General features: G+C 41.7%; 1 protein-coding gene across 5 annotated transcripts in view; it reads right to left on the reverse strand.

Annotated features, from left to right (window-relative positions):
- fyco1a (FYVE and coiled-coil domain autophagy adaptor 1a) overlaps positions 1 to 1,310 on the reverse strand; it is a 170,841-nt gene extending 169,531 nt beyond the window's left edge. For 3 of the 5 annotated variants that reach the window (XM_072560486.1, XM_072560488.1, XM_072560484.1), the window contains exons 1-2: positions 1,254 to 1,310; positions 1,077 to 1,146 (exon numbers count right to left, since the gene is read on the reverse strand). The gene's annotated coding sequence lies outside the window, so the exon portion shown is untranslated. Of the gene's footprint in view, positions 1 to 990; positions 1,147 to 1,253 lie in introns of those variants that run through there. The other 2 variants (XM_072560485.1, XM_072560487.1) reach the window with 2 other exon arrangements.
- Positions 1,311 to 21,358: the final 20,048 nt, after the last annotated feature.

Here is a 21,358-nt window from a genome sequence, read left to right on the forward strand (position 1 = left end):
ATCTCTCAATACATGGTATCAGCCTAGGAGCCCTTCCCTGTGCTGCCTCCAATGCCAGTACATTTTTCCCTTAGACAAGGGGCCCAAAACAGTTTACAGTTGTTCAGTTATGGTCTAACCATTGATTTTCCTCATTTTAGCAAAGTCTCCCTATTTTATACTCCATTCCCTTTGAAGTAAAGGTTAACGTTCATGCAGTTTCTCTATTCCTCACTGAATTTGTATGCTAGGTATTTGTGTATTCATACAATGATAAGCTTGGTCAAAAGGCTAGTTTCTGTTCTGCAAGTTCAGTGTAACGGTGTTTAGCTAAGATTCACACATTGGAAAGTGGCTTAACATGCTGATGTGGCTATTAGGATAGGATCCTGGGTTTTATAGAGATACAGCATAAAATACAAAAGTAAGGCTCTGGGCACCACATTTTAGGAATGGCATCAAGATCTTGGAAAGACAGCAGAAACTACATACCATATAGTGGTACCAGGGATGCAAGACTTCAGTTATACATAGACCCAAAAAGCAGAAGTCCTTCACTCTAACACAAATAACAACTGCTTGTGAATCTCCATTTCTTTCCCAGCAGCTTTATCACCTATTCAACTACTGAGGGCCCATCTCTGGAGTGCTCTCAAAATAAAATTTCTTTTGACCATATTCTAGAGATGGGCCCTCAATCAAGAGCCCACCATCACCCACCCCAACAACTGCTATCACATTTACCTCCTCTAAGTCCAAATGGCCTTTCATTTAGCTCAGTGTCTCATACTCCATGCAGAATGCCTCAAGATGTGCAACTGCTACAGAGCAAAATATAAATGCAAGTTGTGGTGGGTGTTATGGGGAGATTTTTAAAATGTTCAAAAATATGAAGATATTGGCAACAGATCCAAAGCTACCTTTCAACAAAGTACTAGTTGAATTGGACTAACAAAGGCAAAGTATGTAGGGTATCACAAAAAGGGCAATAAAGTATTACTATAGGGATACCTCTATCACAGAGCCATCAGGGCCAGGATGGACCGAATGGTCACCTTCTGATGATCAGGCTCCCTACTCCACAGGCCCATACTTACACTGATCGCATAGGCCTCACTTCCTTGACAGCTCTTCGTTTCCTGTAAGCAGAAATACCAGGCCACAAATCTAGAGGCGAAAGAAGAGACAATAGGAGCTACACATTAGTGCCCTCAAGACAAACCAAAGCGGCCATCACCCCCTCATCAACACCAGGAAACAAGCTAATTACTCACCACCAACCCCCGCCCCCATCACCACAGCGGACACGCACCAAACTAACTTGAACACAGCCTGCTGAGCGATGTGCCAGATGGACCAATCAGCACCAGGACATCAGCGCCGTACGCGGGCAATCAACCAATCAACAGCCAAGGGAGGTGGGATTGTACGTACATCAAGTTTGTGTGTGGCAGATTGTCAACAATGGACTGTCACCTGACCGGCTGGGTAATCCGCTCCGGGCCTGGGCTGTCAATCACAGGGCAGCATGTGCCCCGCCCTGGGCTGTCAAATCAGGGCAGCTCTTGCCCGATCCTGGGCTATCAATCACAGGGCAGCTCGTGCCCGGTCTTGGGCTGTCAGTCACAGGGCAGCTCGTGCCTGGTCCTCGACTGTCAATCACAGGGTAACACGTGCCCTGTCTTGGATTGTCAATCACAGGGCAGCTCATGCCAGGTCCTGGGCTGTCAATCACAGGGCAGCATGTGCGCCGTCATGGGCTCAAAAAGGGTGTTGCTCGAATATCACAGCCATTCAGGCAGCATCCGAGGAGCAGGAGAGTCGACTTATCGAGCATAAGCTCTTTATCAAGAATGACATCTCCCTCTCCTGGGATGCAGCCTGACAGGCTGTGCTTTTCCAAAACCACACTTTTAACTCTGATCTCCAGCACGTGCAATCCTCACTTTCTCCTTTCTGGGCTGTCAATCACAAGGCAGCAAGTGCCTGGCCCTTCAGCCTAGGTCAATCTTAGGGCGGCCAGGACCCAGGCTGTCAATCACTGAGCAACGTGGACCTGTCAATCACTGGGCACCAATAGCATGAACAAGGGAGATGCAATGTCTTCTGAAGGATATCAGTGCAGAGGTCATTCCTAACATGCAGATTAGGAGTAGAATAAGGCCATTTGACCCCTCAATGCTGCCCATTCTATAAGATCATGGCCGATTTGATGGGATGCTTTTCCATCTCCTCACCATAGCCCTGATTCCTTTGCCTAAAAGTAATTTATCTGCTATGTCTTGCAAATATTCAATGACCGAATTTCTGCCACCTTTTTAAGGTTGTGTTTCAAGGTTGTCCAAACCCTCTGAGAGAGAAAAGATCTTCCTCATCTTTGCCCTAAAAGGGTGATGCCTAATTTTAGAACCGTGTCTTCAGTTCTGGATTCACTTATAAATGAAAACATGCTTTCCATGTTCACCGTATCAAGACGATTCAGAACATTGCATATGTCAATCAAGTCACCAGTGAAACTCCAGTGATAACAAGCCTATCTTGATCAGCCTTTCCCCAAAAGACAACACCCTCATGAGAAGTAAACCTTCACTGAACTGCCTGCAATGCATCGATATCCTCAAATAAAAAGATTTGAGATGTAGCCTTGCCAATGTCCTATATAATTGAAGCATAACATCTTTGCTCGTATGTTCAATTCCTCTCTTAATGTAGAGTAGCATAGGGAGGGATAAGAGCATGGTGGGAATATAATAACAACGCTGAAAATATTACATTTATAATTAAATTTAAATTTTCATTGAGTGCCAATGAAAATCAGCGAGTACAGTTTTCTGTATTTGCATAAAAGATGTGCTGTCAAAGTAGACGTTTTGTGCATTGTCTCTCAGGGTTGTAAGGACTGAGTAGACCAAGTATTCTGATGGTAAGAGAGCACATGAGTGACAACCTTTGGTACAACAAATTCTGCAGTGTGGACATGGTGTTTGTACAGATTCTCTAAATGTCATGCTCCAGCAGCAGCATTGTCAATGTAAGTCAATGTAAAGAGACCAAAATGTCACTGGTTTTAATAACAAGTTTGGGGGAAGTATTACAGTAGCTTCATGATAAAATGCTTTTATGCCCAGTAGGGGTTACGAAGATGTTACACAGTGGTCAAAAAACGTCTGGAGTCCTGATAAGATGCAAGATGTACTTGCAGTTGGTGTCAGCCTACCATACATTTATGGCATAGTACAGTCACTAGGTTTTCAGACATAACCATCGCTTCCAGGGGATACTGTATTGCAGGAAGAAGCAATTTCCTGATGAAGGGCTTATGCCTGAAATGTCGATTCTCCTGCTCCTTGGATGCTGCCTGACTTTTCCAGCACCACACTCTTGACTCTGTTTTCTAGCATCTGCAGTCCTCATTTTCTCCTGCAGGAAGAAGCATTCAATTAGCCTGCTGAAACCTCAGCTTGTTTATTGCGTTGGAGTAACTGTTTGCCCAATCCTGCTGAACTGACTTCTCACTTCCTTGAGAAAATCACGTAATGGCTTAGCAAGTTCTGCAAACTCTGACACGAACAGGTCCAGTTAGAATTGCTGAAAACAATCTTGTCAGTAGTGATGCTTGTCTTTATATAGTGTTCACATTGTGTGGAACAGTGTCTTTCCACACAGAGAGAAAATAATTCCCAGAAAACATAGCTCTGATTGTAATAACTGAGCCTTTGTTGGGTTGACCTTTAGATCAAGTGCCAATGGTCTGCTGGGATGTTTTGGAGCGTTCTGATATTGTTGATACCTCTTAGTGGTCTGCTGAGTTATATGGGTGGTTAAGTGATTTTCTGATAAAAATTCATCAGTTGAACCTCCTGATTAGTTCTGACTGTCTAGTAAACCACCACAATGTAAGAACATGAGGATTAAGAATGTAAGAACCAGGAGCAGGAGTAGGCCATCTGGCCCCTCAAACCTGCTCCACCATTCAATAAAATCATGGCTGGTCTTTTCATGGCCTCAGCTCCACTTACCCCCCCTCTCACCATGACCATCACCAATTTCATAGAATATCACCTGGCCTGGAAATGCGGTAGAGGCAGGTTAATTGTTGGCATTCAAGAGGATGTGGCATGACTACTTGGATAGAAATGTTTTGCAAGGCTCTGGGTGAAAGCAGGAGATTGACATGAGGTAACGACGTTCATCTGAAGAGACAGTCCAGCATGACGTTGGAGCCGTTCGCAGTCTGAGGCCTTCTACTTGTACCAAATATCGCAGACAATCTGGATTTCCCACTTCCTCAAACAGTTCAGGCTCACTCCACAGCTGCCCTCTCACATCTTATAACTACTTCCCTTTTCAGCTCTTTCTCTCACACAATCCTGAGCAACCTGCTTGTACAGCTGTTTGGCTTCCTAACGTAGCACTGGCATTAAGATTTGCAAGCAAAGGCTGTATGGCTGTATCTCCATCCATTGATGGTTGTATCTCCTTTCATTCTCTGCAATATATTTCCTATCAATTCCTCCTTTAACCCGATCTTCATCTTCATGACTACATGCAACAAAAATAGCATATTTCAGAAATCTTGACGTCTTGCCTACCTTTATTTTTGTAGACCTAACCCATTTTTGTATTTAGAAACATTTCTTGTAAAGTTCACCTCTTTTTATTTGTTTATTCTTGGAATGTGGGTATTGCTGGCTGGCCAGCATTTATTGCCCGTTGCTAATTGTGCTTGAGAACGTAGTAGTGAGCTGCACTCTTAAACCGTCTGTGATTTCCAGCATTTTTTGTTTTCAGTATAGATTCCAACATCTGCAGTAATTTGCTCCACTTGAACCATTGCTATCTACCTGGTCGGCCATTTCAGAGGACAATTCAAAGACAATCCCTTTCAGATGATCTGAACTCACATTCAGGCTAGACCAGGTAAGAATGCAGATGAGAAGACATGAGTAAGCCAGATGGATTTTACAAGCATCAAATGTTGTTGCATGCTTATCATCACTGAGCCCAGCTTTATATTTCAGACTGATTATTTAAATTGAAATTCTGACCACTGTAGCTGGTGGGGCTTGACCTCATGTGCCTATTGCATTAGTCTGGTCCTCCAGACTACGTGTTCACTCTGCCACCTACTCCCTACTGGCACCATTACTCATGCAGCTTAATTGCCAAAGGGTAAGTGCACCATTTATACTCCTAGCATCTTGTTCCTCCCAGGTAGGTTACCACTGTATATCACTCAAGGAATTGTATGTTTCTTGCCTTATTACTTTCCAATTCCTGCTGCCAGTGACAATTGCAGCAGGGCTTCTCATGAATTGTCCATCCCAACTGAGCAAAATAAGGTGTTAAAAAGATGTCTCTTTTTAATGTTTCTTGGAAGATTCCGCTTTTGAATGATGGAATAATGAATTGGTTTAAAGTTTTGTGGAAATACCTGGAAAGGTTTCTTGAAAAGAGGTTGTTCAAAGGTCACTGTGGACTTTGTTTAAGCAAGGCTTCGCATAAATCACATGACAGGTGTTAACTACTTGCTTTACTGTAGACTCCTGTCAGGGCTGTTCTGAACAGTGACTTGCTTCGAGATTTTACTTGTTTTGCCCAGTCTTCAGTGGGGTGGGGTGGGGGGGAGGCAAGAGGCCAGTAAGGAATGGCTACTCAGCTGATCTTTCCCATTTTTGCAAAGAAACTCCTCTCATTGAGTTTAGGGTGAAACCTATTGGTTCTCCTGAAAGAGTGATTGAAGGAACATCTCAGTATTGTACTTCCCAATCAAGCTGTGTCTGCAAGATTCCAGAGGCAACCACATATGAGTAGTGACCTTATAGAGGCTTATAAATTCATAAGGTGCATAGATAAGATGAATAGCAGAGGTCTTTTTCGCTAGGGTAGGGGAATTCAACACCAGAGAGCATATTTTTAAGGTGAGCAGAGAAAAATTTATTTGGGACCTGAGAGACAACATTTTCACATAGAGGGTGGTTTGTATGTGGAATGAACTGCCAGAAGAAGTGGTAGATGCAGGTACAATTGCAACATTTAAAAGACATTTAGGCAGGTATATGGAATAGGAAAGGTTTAGAGGGATATGGGCTAAATGCAGGCAAGTTTAGTTTGGGAAACGTGGTTGGCATGGATGGGTTTGACCAAAGGGTCTGTTTCCATGCTGTATCATTCTATGACTCTATAACTTGACTACATGTGCAAGACATCATGGCAATATATCAATACATTCTGTGCTTTATCCTTTCGAATTCAAGAATACCCCATTGGCAAAGCATTTTCTTTTCCAGAAAGTCAATCTCTGCTGAAAACATATATTGTTTTTCTCTTTCTCTCCAGAGAGAGACAGACAGAGAGAGAGTATGAATGTGTGCGTGTGTGTTAAGGCTATTCAGACAGATAAACATAATTCTTTATAATCAACTGTGTATATTAATCAATTATTGCATCCTCATAGAATGAGTTTTGTTTTGATCATAAAGCAATAACTATGTTTATTAAGAAAGCTAGTTGATAGATCTTTTTGTTTAAATCCTGATGTAAATTGGCCATTGTGTATGTGTTTATTTTATGTTCAGACCCATGCAGTTGTGAAACTAGCAACAAGATATAAAGATCATGGATTTTGCTGACGGCCATGCTATCTGGAGGCTGGCTATTTGGAAGAGCCACACAAATAACTCAGCTGACCTCGAAAGAAGGCTCAGAGGATACAAGGCCAGCGGGTGATGAACTTTCTCACTCAAAGTCTACTTTTGCTACAAATACAACAGAGTTCCTGGGCCACACCAAAAGGTAGCTAACACATAGTTGACTGCTACTGTGCAATTCCTTATTTTGCAAGATTGAAGAACGCCACAGGGTGCAGATTGGTGGCTTCTTAGTAGCTGTGATTAAAGTAACAAATAATCCACAATTTAGGCACCAAAATATATTTTTAGCAACACTAGACAATATCGAATACAATAGCAAGACTACAGCATTATAAATTACAGTTGAGGTCTACTGCAATGAAAGATTCAAATGTCTTCAGATGCCAGCAGAACTGCAACTGCTGCAGATGGAAAGCAGCTTCAGGCCCCTGGCAAGGCAGGACATGATTCCAGGATCATAAAATCAACAATGTTTCAGTAAAGAACAATTTGCTCACCAGACTGTCATGAAAGAGTGCACATCCACTGAAGGATAAATCGGCCCTGGAAGTAATAACGCCACTCAGTTGATAACTTATAAGCTACCTGTTCAGAAATGTTATTCCACACCTTTTGGACGTAAATACTGGCCTATCTACCTCAGAGGCAGGGACACTACTACTGCATCACAAGAGCCCCCGCGCTGTTCAGTTGTACCTCTTGGCTCTGCTGCTGTGATGCATGCATCAGGTGAAAACTTTTGACTCCATTCTGTCTAATTCAACCAGCCATTCTCTCACATAAACTGATCAATGACGGTGAAATGCCGCTAAAGAGTGGCGACCTTTATTCCAGCGGCAGCACGGTGAAGGGCACTCATGGTGGGTCACTAGGCCCAAGGCTCATGGCAGAGTACTTAATCAGAAGGACTGTGAAGTCGAACACTTATTCTTTATTTCTTTATTTCTCTGCCTCTATATTCTTTGTTTTGTTTGCAAAGTTATGAAACACTTTTCACACTATGTGTTAACAAAATACACACAGCAATAAATAAGTCAATTAATTTCACATCAAGTCAGATCAAATCGTAGATAGGGTTACAGCGCAGTTCAGGCTCAATGTATTCATGTTGGCTTGCTGCAGTAACAACTCAGCAAGTCCTACTGCCTTGCCTGTTCCCTGTAGCTTTGTATTTTTTTCATGATCAGACACACTTGCCCAATTCCCTTTTGAAAACCCCTGTTGTATCTGCTCCTTGTTTGCCTGGAGTTAAGCCTAACGTCTTTCTATTGAATTCGCAGAGCACACAATCAACAAGAGCAAAATATTGTGGATATTGGAAATCTGAAACAAAAGCAAGAGTTATTGCCAATGTTCAGCAGGTCAGGCAGCAACTGTGGAACGGAAAAGACAGCTGGTAACTCAGATTTTTTATTCCGATGAAGTACCATCAAGCTAAAAGTTTGAGCTGCATTTTCCCTCCCTTGGCAGAATGGATACATCGGAGTCTCCTCACTCGCAACCCCCACACCTAACTTCCCACCATTTCAACTTGTCCAATTGAATAGTGTGCAGATAGCTATTTGGAGGAGAAAGAGTGGACTTGCATCCAATCGGCATTCTAGATCAGGATCCCATGATGTAGGCGTTTAGACTGTGATCAGTGTCACAAAGCTGGTCCCTTTACTCTAAACGCTGTTCCTTTTCTCAAAGATACTGTGTCCATGGTTTTTTTTCAGAGCGGTCATAAAACCCTGCCTGCTCTGAGGTGTCTGGTTTGTTACAGAGATGAAAAAGGGTGTTGAGAGGCCTATTGTTTATATGTAAACAGATGAGACTTCAGGCCAAAGTGGTCATGTTTTAGAAGTGACCTTATAATAAAAGGGTAGTGGTCAGCTCTCTGGCTGAGCAGTTCAGTCCAGAACTAGTTAGAAGTTCAGCTGTGTGGAAACAGGCTACTAAACTCTCTCTCTCTCTTTCTCCTTCTGCCCTTCTAACTTCAACCAATTAGCATTTGTTCCATTTTTATTGTTTTTAAGTGGGTTTGCTTATTGGGATTGTTGTGTATATTCAGAACAGCATACTTAACTCTAGTTTGGATAGACTGAGTTCTGTAGGGGTTCTTCATTCTGTTCTTTGTGTTTCATTGTGTAATTTTGTGAATAAATTTCAGTCTGTTTTAAAACCTGTAGTTAACCTAGCTAACTTACTCTGGGTAATTTTCACTGTACACTTACCAAAGCAAATTGCAAAGTTAGGATCTGGGCTGCCTGCTTAAAAACGTTTTGAGTGGTCTGGTCTAGTCCAGAACAGATTGGGGCTCTTTGTGGCATTTTACACAATGAGTGTTGGTACTAGTGTCTTTATTTCGGATGTTGGTTTGGTTGGGTAGACAAAGCTTGGGATAGTAATAGTTCTTTCAGTCGCCAAAAGTTTTCTGGAAGTGGATGAGGTGACTTTGGAAGGTTTGCAAAAGGTGAAAAAGTCCAAGCTACAGGAATTAGCAGACCAACTGGGGTTGAACCTGTCTGCTTCTGCAAGGAAAGGAGGGATAATTATAGCAGTTGCTCAGCATTTAAACTTGCTGGAGAAACCATCAGAATCTATAGAGACGGCAAGAGTTCAATTGCAAATGAAGCAGCTTGAGTTAGTGGAAAGAGATAAGGAAAGGACAGCAGAAATGAAACACTTTGGGTTACGATTAAAAGCAGAAGAGAGGGAAAAAGGGAGAGCAGCAGAACAGAGGGAAAAAGAGAGAGCAGCAGAAGAGAAGAAAGACAGAGCTTTTGAACTTCAAAAACTGACACTTAAAAAGGAAAGTCAGCGTAAAAGGTTGGAGATAAAGGTTGAGGGTAGGCTTAGTGAGGATGATCGTGATGATGAGCAAGCCCCTGGTAGTCAGAAGCCAAGTGAGAAACTGTTTAAGTATGTCCAAGCATTGCCTAAAATTGATAAGAAGGATGTGGAAGCTTTTTTCATTTCATTTCAAAAGGTGGCTAAACAAAAGCAGTGTCCAATGGTAATGTGGGTTTTGTTAATCCAAATGAAACTTGGAGGCAGGGCTAGTGAGATATTCACATCACTATCAGAGGAAGTATTTGGGGAGTATGAGGGGGTGAAAAAAAGCCATTTTAAGTGCATCATAAGCCTATAGACAATGTTTCAGGAATCTGAGGAGGGACCTTGGTCAAACCTACATTGAGTTGAACGGATCAAACAGAGTAATTTCGATAGATGGATAAGAGCTTTAAAAATTGAGCAAACCTATGATGCCCTTAGAGAGGTAATTATTTTGGAGGAATTCAAAAATTCACTGCCTGAAGTAATGTGAACTCATGTGGAAGAGCAGAGAGTTATAACAGCAAGGTTAGCAGCTGAAGTGGTTCATGATTATGAGCTGGTCCATAAAATGCAGTTCAGCTTCCAGAATCGATTTCAGTCCATGAGGGATAGAAATTGTGGCAAAGAGAGATCCTCACGTGGAAAGGGAAAGGTAGATCTCAGTGAAGATCATAAGGATAACATACCCCAGGGTATAAAAGAAACCCTTGAGGGGAACAAAGAAGTTCAAAAACTCCAGTATTTTCATTGTAATAAAGTGGGCCACACGAAATCACAGTGTTGATGGGCTAGGAGAAAGCCAGATGCAGGAAAACCAGACACACCTGGGAGTTTTGTTGGCTTAGTAGCAACACGCAGAAGGGAAGTTAGACAACTGCCTCAGAGTGAACAAGATGATCAGGGGTTGGTTAAGGAGGAAGTGCCAGATCTGCTTAAAAAAATACATGCAAGGGTAAAGTTTATTCATATAGGCCAGGACTAGCAGGTAAAGAGCTTATATTATGAGGGGACACAGGATCCTCTCAGTCTGTGATGCTAAGAAATAGAAGTTAAAACAGTTGTATCAAAAGGCAGATACAAAGAAGGAGAATGAATGCATTCCTGTGTGTTACTTAACAAATGATGTCTTAATGAGGAAATGGAGGCCATCATACATTCAAGCAGAAGAGAAATGGGCAGAGATTCATCAAATAGTTTTGCCAGTAGGGTATATAAAGGAAGAGCTGCAAGTGGTGCATGAGCTACCACTTTGAGGTCATTTATGGATAAGGAAAACACAGGCTAAAATGCAAAGACAGTTTTACTGACCTGGACTACACAAGGATGGAGTTGAACTTTCCCAGACATGTCATACATGCCAGCTAATCAGAAAACCACAGGCAGTAATAAAACCTGCATCTTTAATACCTATTCCAGCATTTGAGGAATCTTTCACAAGAATCTTGATTGACTGCGTAGGTCCCCTACCTCAAACAAAAAGTGGGAATAAGTATTTATTAACAATAATGGATGTGTTGAGTAGATTTCCAGAGGCAAACCCATTATACAACATCACAGCTAAAAGAGTTGTAGAAGAATTACTTACATTTTTTACTAGATATGGGCTACCAATAGAGATCCAGTCAGATCAAGGTTCAAGCTTGCCATGCAAACTATTCCAGATGATTGGGATAAGGGAGTTCCATTTGTACTTTTTGCGATCAGAGATGCACCAAATTCAGTCCACTTTTAGGCATGAAGTAAGAGGACCATTAAAATTGATTAAGGAGAAATTAATAAGGCAGAATTCAGAGACCACCCTTTGGACTATGTGTTAAATTTAATAGAACGATTAATTAGAGCTGGAGAGTTGGCAAAACAGCATTTAAAAGTATCACAGCATATAATGAAACAAGAAGCAGAGAAGAAATCACAAAATCGCAATTTTGCAATTGGGGTTACCTATTACTTCCAGTAATACGTGAGCCTTTAAAAACAAGGTTTAGTGGACCTTATCAAATCGAGAGGAAATTGAGTGAGGAGAACTACTTGATATGGACTCCAGACTGGAAGAAATCTCACAGTGTGTCATGTGAATATGCTCAAAAGTTATTTTGATAGGGAAGGAAAGCAAGAGGAGAAGGTGTTAATGATTACAGCACAGAAGGAAGAACCATGTTCAGAGGATTCTGAATTGGACATTCCTCAAATCAAATTGGACAACGAGGAAGTTGTCAAAAATTAGAATAAATTATTAATTTACCTTCCACAAGAAAACCTGAAAGAGTTATTAGTATCATATGGGGAGATATGGAAAAATAAACTGGGAAGTACTAACCTAATTGTGTATGATTTAGATATAGGAGATGTCGTTTTGATTAAGCAACATCCTTATAGGCACAACCCCCTAAAGTTGGCACAAGCTCAGAAGGAGTTAGAGCGCATACTTCAAGATGGCATAATCAAAGTGAGTTACAGTGACTGAAGCTCAACCATAGCAAATAGTGCCAAAGCCAAATGGTACCCAACAGTTATGTGTGGACCATTGCAAAGTCAGTGCCATTACAAAGACTGGTGCATATTGAATTCCACTGTTGGAGAACTGTGTCGAAAAAGTAGGACAAGCAACTTGCATATCTAAGTTGGACTTGCTCAGAGGCTTCTGGCAAGTACCTCTGTCAGAGAGAGCAGAGGCAATTTCAGCTTTCGTAACGCCAAATGGACTATATCAGTTCAAAGTCATGCCATTTGGTATGAAAAATATTCCAGCCACATTTCAGACACTGACTAATAAGGTCATTGCCAGGTTACCCAATTGTGTTGTTTACATTGATGATTGGTGATTTTAGTCACTCATGGAAAGAACATTTACAGCATTTATTGGACTTGTTCGATTGATTTTGGAAGGCAGGCTTGGTGGTAAACCTGGCTAAAAATGAATTAGCCAAAGCCTTCCTGCGCCATGTTATTGGGCATGGATGAATGGCTCCACGGGATGTGAAAACAATAGTAATTGGGGAATTTCCCACACCGTCGACAGAAGGGTAGTACTATGGTTCCTGGGATTGAGTGGATTTTACCGAATGTTTGTGCCGAACGTTAGCAGTGTGGCTGCTCCACAGACCAAAGTGTTAAAAAAGGGCAAGAGGTTTCAGTGGACATGGACTGTCAAAAGACATTTAACAGCCTAAAAACTGTGTTAACCACTGCTCTAGTATTAGCCACACAGAATTACATGAAGCCTTTCAAGATGGCTATCGATACCATGAATGTAGGTGTTGGTGCGGTGTTCCTGTAGGAGCATGACAAAGGAATAGAAAGACCCATCAGGTATTTTTCCAGGAAGTTGAACGTCCGTCAACAGAAATATTCAATGGTAGAGGAAGAGACTTTAAGCTTGGTGTTGGCATTACAACATCTCAGTAGTTATATTACCAGCAATGCATCTGAGACAATCATATGCACTGATCATAATCCACTGACATTTGTGGAAAAATTTAAGGACAAAAAATGCCATACTGTTTGGATGGAGCTTGTTGTTGCAGCCATTCAATTTGACAATTATGTATGCGGCAGGTGGCAAAAACGTGATTGCCGATGCATTATTGAGGCTTGAATGAGATACGGAGGCATTCAGTGGCTGGTGTGGCACTGCCTGAATTCGCATGTGGTTGTGCATGTTTGCATGTGCATAGTTAGTATAGTGTATGTGTGTATTTTAGACTACTAACCAGTTTGTTTTGAAGGGTTTTAAAAATGAAGCCATCTTTTGGTAATGATAGTTTTTTTTAATAAAGGAGGAAGGTGTCACAAATCTGGACCCTTTTTTTGAAAAGCTGTTTGCTTTCTCAAGAATTCTGTGTCCATGGATTTTTTTTCAGAGGGGTCATAAAACACTCCCTGCTCTGAGGTGACTAGTTTGTTACAGAGATGAAAAAGATGTTGAGAGGCCTTTTGTTTATATGTAAACAGATGAGACTTCAGGCCAAAGTGGTCATGTTTTAGAAGTGACTTGTATAATGAAAGGGGAGTGATCAGCTATCTAGCTGAGCGGTTCAGTCCAGAACTAGTTAGGAGTTCAGCTGTGTGGAACCAGGCTGCTAAACTCTCTCTCTCTCTCTCCTTCTACCCTTCTAGCTTCAACATATAAGCATTTGTTCCATTTTTACTGTTTTTTAAATTGGGTTTGCTTATTGGGATCGTTGTGTATATTTGGAAGAGCATAATTAAGTCAAGTTTGGATAGACTAAGTTTTGAAAGGGTTCTTAATTCTGTTCTTTGTGTTTCATTGTGTAATTTTGTGAATAAACTTTTGTCTGTTTTAAAACCTGATAGTTAACCTAGCTATCTTACTCTGAGTAATTTCACTGTACACTTACCGAAACCAATTGCAAAGTTATTGTGTGGGATGCCTGCTTCAGAATGTTTTGAGTGGTCTGGCCTAGTCCAGAGCAACAGGATGTCACAAATTAGATGAAACAAACATGCAGATGCCACCTTCTTTCCCAGCATAATCTGCCACTACAAACAAACATGGCCCCAGTAGTTTTTTCTTCCACTCTTGTGCCACCTCATCTTTGCTGCATAAAACACTCCCTAATATTTTCTTGTTCAACACTAAGAAAAGGAGTGGGCAATCGGAAATTGCAGATGATTGCATTGTTAACAAGTTCAATTACATTATTAATTAGTTATTTCAAAATGGCGGATGGATGGGCTTCTACTGATATTAATGGGGCTTTTCCAAGTTGGACAGATTTAATTTGTGGAGCGTCACAAAGTTCAAACCTAGGACCTCAATTATTTACTATCCATCTTCATGACTGGGAGTAGGGGCAGAGTACAACATATCCACTGAAGACAAATGCTGGCGATCACAACAGGTCCAGCCAACATCAATGGAGAGAGAGTAAGCTAACGTTTTGAGTCTAGATGACTCTTCTTCAAAGCTAAACTGAAGTGTGGTGGAGGCAGCATTTATGCTATAGTTGGGGAGGAGGTTGGAGGGGGTGTATGGCAGTGGTGAGGTTTAAAGTCCTGGTGGAGAAAAGATGTTGATGATTCAGATGAAGTGATCAGTATGTGAGAATGGCAGAACAATGCTGTGTTTACTTGCCAGAATGGAAAGAGAAGACAGACCGCCTGGGATGAGGTGGAGAAGGGGTGTGGAGAGGACATGGTGACAGAGAATGTAACATGTAAATTGAAAAGAGAAGGAAGAACTGGGAGTGGGTTCACAATCTGAAAGTGTTGAATTCAATATTAAGTCCAGAAGGTTGTAAAGTGCCTAGTTTGAAGATGAGATATTGTTCCTCCAGTTTGCACTGTGATTCACTGGAAAGCTGCTGCATGCCAAGGACAGACATGTGCGACATGCTAGCAGGATGCTGTCTTAAAATGACTGGCTATAAAAAGCTCGGGCTCATTCTTGCATGGGGACTGGAGATGTTCTGCAAAGCAGTCACCCAGTCTGTCTTTGGTTTCTCCAATGTAGAACAGGTCACACTGGGTGCAGTGAATACAACACACAAGATTGGAGGAGGTAGAGGGAAAATGCTGATTCACCTAGAAAGACTGTTTAGGTCCTTGGATGGTGAGCAGGGAGGAGGGGAAGGGGCAGATGTTGCACCTTCTGTGGTTACATGGGAATGTGCTGTGGAAACTGGGGTGGAATTGACGGTTGTGGAATGAACTAGGTTTCCCAGAGGGAATGGTCCCTGTGAAATGCAGTCGGGGGAGTGAAGGGAAAATGTGTTTGGTGGTGGCATTCTGCTGGGATCGTCTGAAATGGTGAGAATGATCCTTTGAATGAGGAGGCTAGTGGGATGAAAAATGTGGACAAGGGAGACCCGATCACAATCATGTGAGTAATGGGAAGGGGCAAGGGCAGAAACGTGGGTGAAAGGTCAGATGTGGTTGAGGGCCCTGTCAGCCACAGTGGGCGGGAAACCATTGTTATGGAAGAAGCTAGCCATGTCAGCAGTGCTGCTTTGGAAGGTGGCATCAGCTGAACAGATGTGATGTAGGCAAAGGAATTGGGAGAAGGGGATGGAGTCCTGCAAGAACATGGCTGGGATGAGCTGTAATGAAGGTGGCTCTGGGAGTAAGTGCCAGTGTAATGGATGGCAGTGGGCAGTTTATACTCCAAAATGTAGACAGAGAGGTCAAGGAAGAGAAGGGAAGTGTCGAAAATGGACAATGTGGAAGTTATAAAGGGGTGGAAATTGAAGACAAAATGAACAAACATTTCAAGGTCCTGGTGGCAGCATGAGGCAGCACCAAAGCAGCCGTCAATGTTCTGAGAAAACAGGAGGAAGCCACGGTCGGATCATTCCATATTCCCCAAATTTACTGACAATACAAAAATAGGTGAAGAGGTAATAATACTCCCAGAGGGTAACAGCTGTCTCAAAATCTCTATTCCAGACAGTTGTGAAGGCTCGATTACTAGAAGTATTTATAGATGATTTAGATATTGAAGAATTGAGGGCCATGAGCTTAGAAAGAGGAATTGAGGCCTGGGACAGATTAGCTTTGATCTTATAGAATGTTGGGTCAGTCTTGTGGGGCCAAATGATCTGATACTGCTCCTTTTCTTATGTTCTTATATTCATTCATAAATTGGAGTTTTATTTTCTCTGGAAAAAGGGAGATATTGTATTCCTTAGAAATATGTTGGAGCATATATGCAATATATATTTAAGGAAGATGCTCATGATGCCATGCTATATAATAGCATGTGACCTAATGGTATAGACCTGTTAATCTCCAAGTTACCGAGCTCTGTTCTCCTGCAGCACAATACACTGAGGCAAATGTGCTACAGTGCAACTAAATTCCTTCTCTTGTGCCTGGACATGCAGTTGCCTGGGATTGTAGTGTACATGGATAGATATCAGGTGCTGTAACAAAAGTTCATTGAATTCTTCAGTTAACATCTGACCCACATCTCATACATGTAGCATGGAGCTAATGTAAGTATCATGTTGTGATAGTTGGAGATTATCACCTATTGTGTTATATCATGTTTGTCTTTTCCACCTCTTTCACAATTCCATCTACTCCTTGGCACTACGACACATATTTGTCTTTAAATGTGGCACCCACCTCTTGCCAAGATACCCAACCCATTCTTCTGTCATCTTAGGCAGCGGAGAGAGGAGAGCGGGGTGAAAATTGATACCATCCTCTAGCTAACTTTCTCTTGTGGGGGAATCTAGAACAAAAGTCATAGTTTAAAAATAGTGACTCACCCATTCCATTCCTCAAAGGCAGTGAATGAGGATTCTTTAAATATCTTTAAGGCAGGGGTATTTCGATTCTTGATTACCAAGATGAAAGATTATCAAGGAATATGTAGAAATGTAGAGCTGAGGTTAAAATCAGATCAACCATGATCTTATTGAATGGGGAAATAAGCTGGAGGGGCCAAGTGTTTTTATGTTTCTAAGTGACTCTCTTTGGCCCCATCTGAAAGAATACATCACTACTCTCATTGCAGACATTTTAATTGCTATCCAGAATGTTCACAGGGACATGTTAGTTAGGTCATCTCTGTTTCAACCCTCCACTCAAGTTTTACAGACCTCATAAGTCCTCTTGCTTCCAGATTGAGGCAATTTTGAAGGTTGTTATTTAGTCCATTCCATATATTTAATGATGCTGAATTTATATCTACATTCTGTGAGTCTGTGAAATTGTATACCCTTCGAGGTTTTCTCCCATCAGTTGCACATTAGGAAACCACAGACTATCATCTTGTGATTTTCTAAAGTGAAGTGATCAGTTCTGAACTGGTTTCACAGCAGCATATGACAATATCCATTGCATATTTAATAACAATCTGACATACAAATGTAAATAGCGTCAAGTTTTGTTTGAAAACCACTGAATTAGACAGGTTCTGATTATTACCCCTGTCTCTGTTCAGTTGTTACTAAATGAGGAAGATACAGTCATGATTTGGAGATGCCGGTGTTGGACTGGGATGTACAAAGTTAAAAATCACAAAACACCAGGAGATAGTCCAACAGGTTTATTTGGAAGCACTAGCTTTTGGAGCGCTGCTCCTTCATCAGGTGGTTGTGGAGATACAGAAACATCTTCCTGTGTACTCTGACATAATCTTCTTGTTAGCAAGCTGTGTGTATGACAACCAGTTCCTGTGTAACTGATTGGGATTTCCAAAAGTAATTTTGTTTCACTATATTTAAAACCATTGCAGCTTATCAAGTTCAAGGCACAATAAATCAAATCATCAACAAGGAAGAAACTTCTTTATTGTGCCAGAAGACTGGAGGATAGCAAATGTGGATCTCCTGTTCGAGAAAGGGAGTAGAGACAACCCTGGTAATTATAGACTAGTGAGCCTTACTTCAGTTGTTGGTAAAGTGTTGGAAAAGGTTATAAGAGATAGGATTTATAATCATCTAGAAAAGAATAATTTGATTAGGGATAGTCAGCACAGTTTTGTGAAGGGTAGGTTGTGCCTCACAAACCTTATTGAGTTCTTTGAGAAGGTGACCAATCAGGTAGATGAGAGTAAACTGGTTGATGTGGTGTATATAGATTTCAGTAAGGTGTTCGATAAGGTTCCCCACAGTAGGCTATTGTACAAAATGCGGAGTAATGGGATTGTGGGAGATATAGCAGCTTGGATCAGTAATTGGCTTGCTGAAAGAAGATGGGAAATGTTCATCCTGGAGTCCAGTTACTAGTGGTATACCGCAAGAGTCGGTGTTGGGTCCACTGCTGTTTGTCATTTTTATAAATGACCTGGATGAGGGTGTAGAAGGGTGGGTTAGTAAATTTGCAGACGACACTAAGGTCGGTGGAGTTGTGGATAGTGACAAAGGATGTTGTAGGTTACAGAGAGACATAGATAAGCTGCAGAGCTGGACTGAGAGGTGGCAAATGGAGTTTAATGTGGACAAGTGTGAGGTAATTCACTTTGGTCGGAGTAACCGGAATGCAAAGTACTGGGCTAATGGCAAGATTCTTGGTAGTGTAAATGAGCAGAGAGATCTCAGTGTCCATATACACAGATCCTTGGAAGTTGCCAGCCAGGTTAACAGGGTTGTTAAGAAGGCTTACAGTATTTTAGCTTTTATTAATAGATTTCCGGAGCCATGAGGTTATGCTGCAGCTGTACAAAACTCTGGAGTGGCCGCACTTGGAGTATTGTGTACAGTTCTGATCACCGCACTATAAGAAGGATGTGGAAGCTTTGGAAAGGGTGCAGAGGAGATTTACTAGGATGTTGCCTGATATGGAGGGAAGGTCTTACGAAGAACGGCTGAGGGACTTGAGGCTGTTTTCGTTTGAGAGAAGAAGGTTGAGAGGTGACTTAATAGAGAAATATAAGATAACCAGAGGGTTAGATAGGGTCGACAGGGAGAGCCTGTTTCCAAGTATGGTGACGGTGAGCACGAGGGGGCATAGCTTTAAATTGAGGGGTGATAGATATAGGACAGATGTCAGAGGTAGTTTTTTTACTCAGAGAGTAGTAAGGGTATGGAATGCTTTGCCTGCAACGGTAGTACATTTAAATCGTCATTGGACAAGCATATGGACGTACATGGAATAGTGTAGGTTAGATGGGCTTCAGATTGGTATGACAGGTCGAGGCAATATCAAGGGCCAAAGGGCCTGTACTGTGCTGTAATGTTCTATGTTCTATGTTCTTTACGCAGGGAGTGATAGAATGGGGAACTCTCAACCATAAATTAAAGTTGAAGTGAACAGCAAAGAAACATTTAAAGGCAAGGTAGGTAAATGCATGAAGGAGAACAGAATACAATGGATAGGTTGATAAATTCTGATGAAGAGAATTGGGGGAGGTTTGAATCAAGGACAAACACAGGCTGAGACTAGTTTTATGTAATGATTGTACAAATACATATTATGTAATTCTTCCACTAGTTACTGGCCTCAGTATTACTTTAATACATTTTGTGGCTACATGGGGGTGATTTTAATCAAATGCATCAGATGTGAACCCCAAGGGAATTGGGTTGTCCATTTTGCTTTATCTTGTGTTTTCAGCAGATACTGCTACCTGGAGGATGTTGGTCTGTGTTTGCACATATATTGTCCCTGAGACTGTTTGCTTCTTACATTGAAGTAAGGCTGCTCTTCTCCTGATATGATATAACACTCCTGCATTTACATCTGTACATTACAGGTTATCAATTACAGGTCTCCAGTGTAGTATCTAAGATCTTTCTCTTCACACCCTCATTCTATACTGGTGTCTTCTCTCCTACTGGTGTCATCTCAATGTGGTCACAAGGCTGTGAAGGTTTAGAGCACAGAAGTGACAATATTAGTTCAACCTGATGGAAACCAAGTGTCAGATGACCGCAATCATGTGGTTGACTGACTAATATCTTGCCTACATTCTGCTGTTTTCTAATTTAATCTGACCTTTTCAGCAGGTGGTGTCTCTCATTTTCTTTGATCAGGCATAACCTTTATTGGTCAATAGAGTAGGAAACATTCCAAACATGAATAGACCAAACAGATGATGCAGGTTGGGATCTGATTTTAGCTCTGGCCTGAGCTGGGAAGGTTCTGCTGCTTTCTTATCAGACGAAGGCTACCAGAGGATAACAAGAGACCATTTCCACTAAGTGTAGCATCTTCTTGCTGGTGAACTTTCCGTGGGTGGTATTTAAAACATGAAAACATAAGAAATTGGGGCAGGAGTAGGCCATCTGGCCCATCAAGCCTGCTCCCCCATTCAATAAGATCAAGGCTGATCTTTTCATGGGCACAGCTCCACTTCCCACCCACTTATCATAATCCTTAATTCGCTGACTGTTCAAAAATCTATCTGTCTTTGCCTTAAAAACATTCAATGAGGTAGCGTGAACTGCTTCACTGGGCAGGGAATTCCACAGATTCACAACCCCTTGGGTTCCTCCACAACTTAGTCCTAAATCTGCTTCCCCTTACGTTAAGGCTATGCTCCCTCGTTCTAGTTTCACCTACTGATGGAAACAACCTCCCTGCTTCTATCTTATCTATTCCCTTTCATAATCGTATATGTTTCTATTACAATCTTCCCTCATTCTTCTAAATTCCAATGAGTATATTGCCAGCCTACTCAATCTGTCCTCATAATCCAACCCTATCAATTCCGATATCTACCTAATGAACCTCCTCTGCACTGTCTCCAGTGCCACTACATCCTTTCTCAAGTAAGGAGACCTAATCTGGACACAGTACTCCAGGTGTGGTCTCACCATCACCCTATACAGCTGTAACATAACCTCTCCATTTTTACTCTCTATCCCTCTAGCAATGACGGAGAATAGTCCATTTGCCTTCATAATTACCTGCTGAACCTGCAGACCAAATTTTCATGATTCATGCACAAGGACACCCAGGTTCCACTGCATTGCAGCATGCTGCAATTTTTCACCATTCAAATGATAGTCCATTTTGCAGTTATTCCTACCAAAATAGATGAGCTCATATTTACTGACACTACTCCATCTGGCACACCCTCACCCTCTCACTTAACCTATCTCTCTGCAGATTTTCTGTGTTCTCTGCACACTTTGCTCTGCCATTCATTTTAGTGTCACTTGTGAGCTTGGTCCCCAACTCTAAAACATCACCAATCAAATAAAAAACTTCCAATCCCATCCTACAGCCTGCTGCCCATTCCCACTTGTTTGCTCAGACGATCCACTGTCAGGGTTGGATGTGCTTAGTGCTTTGCCCACTGCCCAGTAATCCCCAGGAAACCTTATACACCACTTGCAGCTGAAATTCCTTTTAAGGAGTTAATTTCATTGAATTGGGCACTTGTTTCTATTCCTGCAACATAGCAACCAATTTTATGTGAAACAAAATAAGTGGGTTTAGCGGTTGCAAAAAGCACAAGTGAATCCAAAGGTGCTACCCAAATAGAAAGGAGG

Source organism: Chiloscyllium punctatum, chromosome 41 (genome assembly GCF_047496795.1).
Source record: "Chiloscyllium punctatum isolate Juve2018m chromosome 41, sChiPun1.3, whole genome shotgun sequence".
NCBI lineage: Eukaryota > Metazoa > Chordata > Chondrichthyes > Orectolobiformes > Hemiscylliidae > Chiloscyllium > Chiloscyllium punctatum.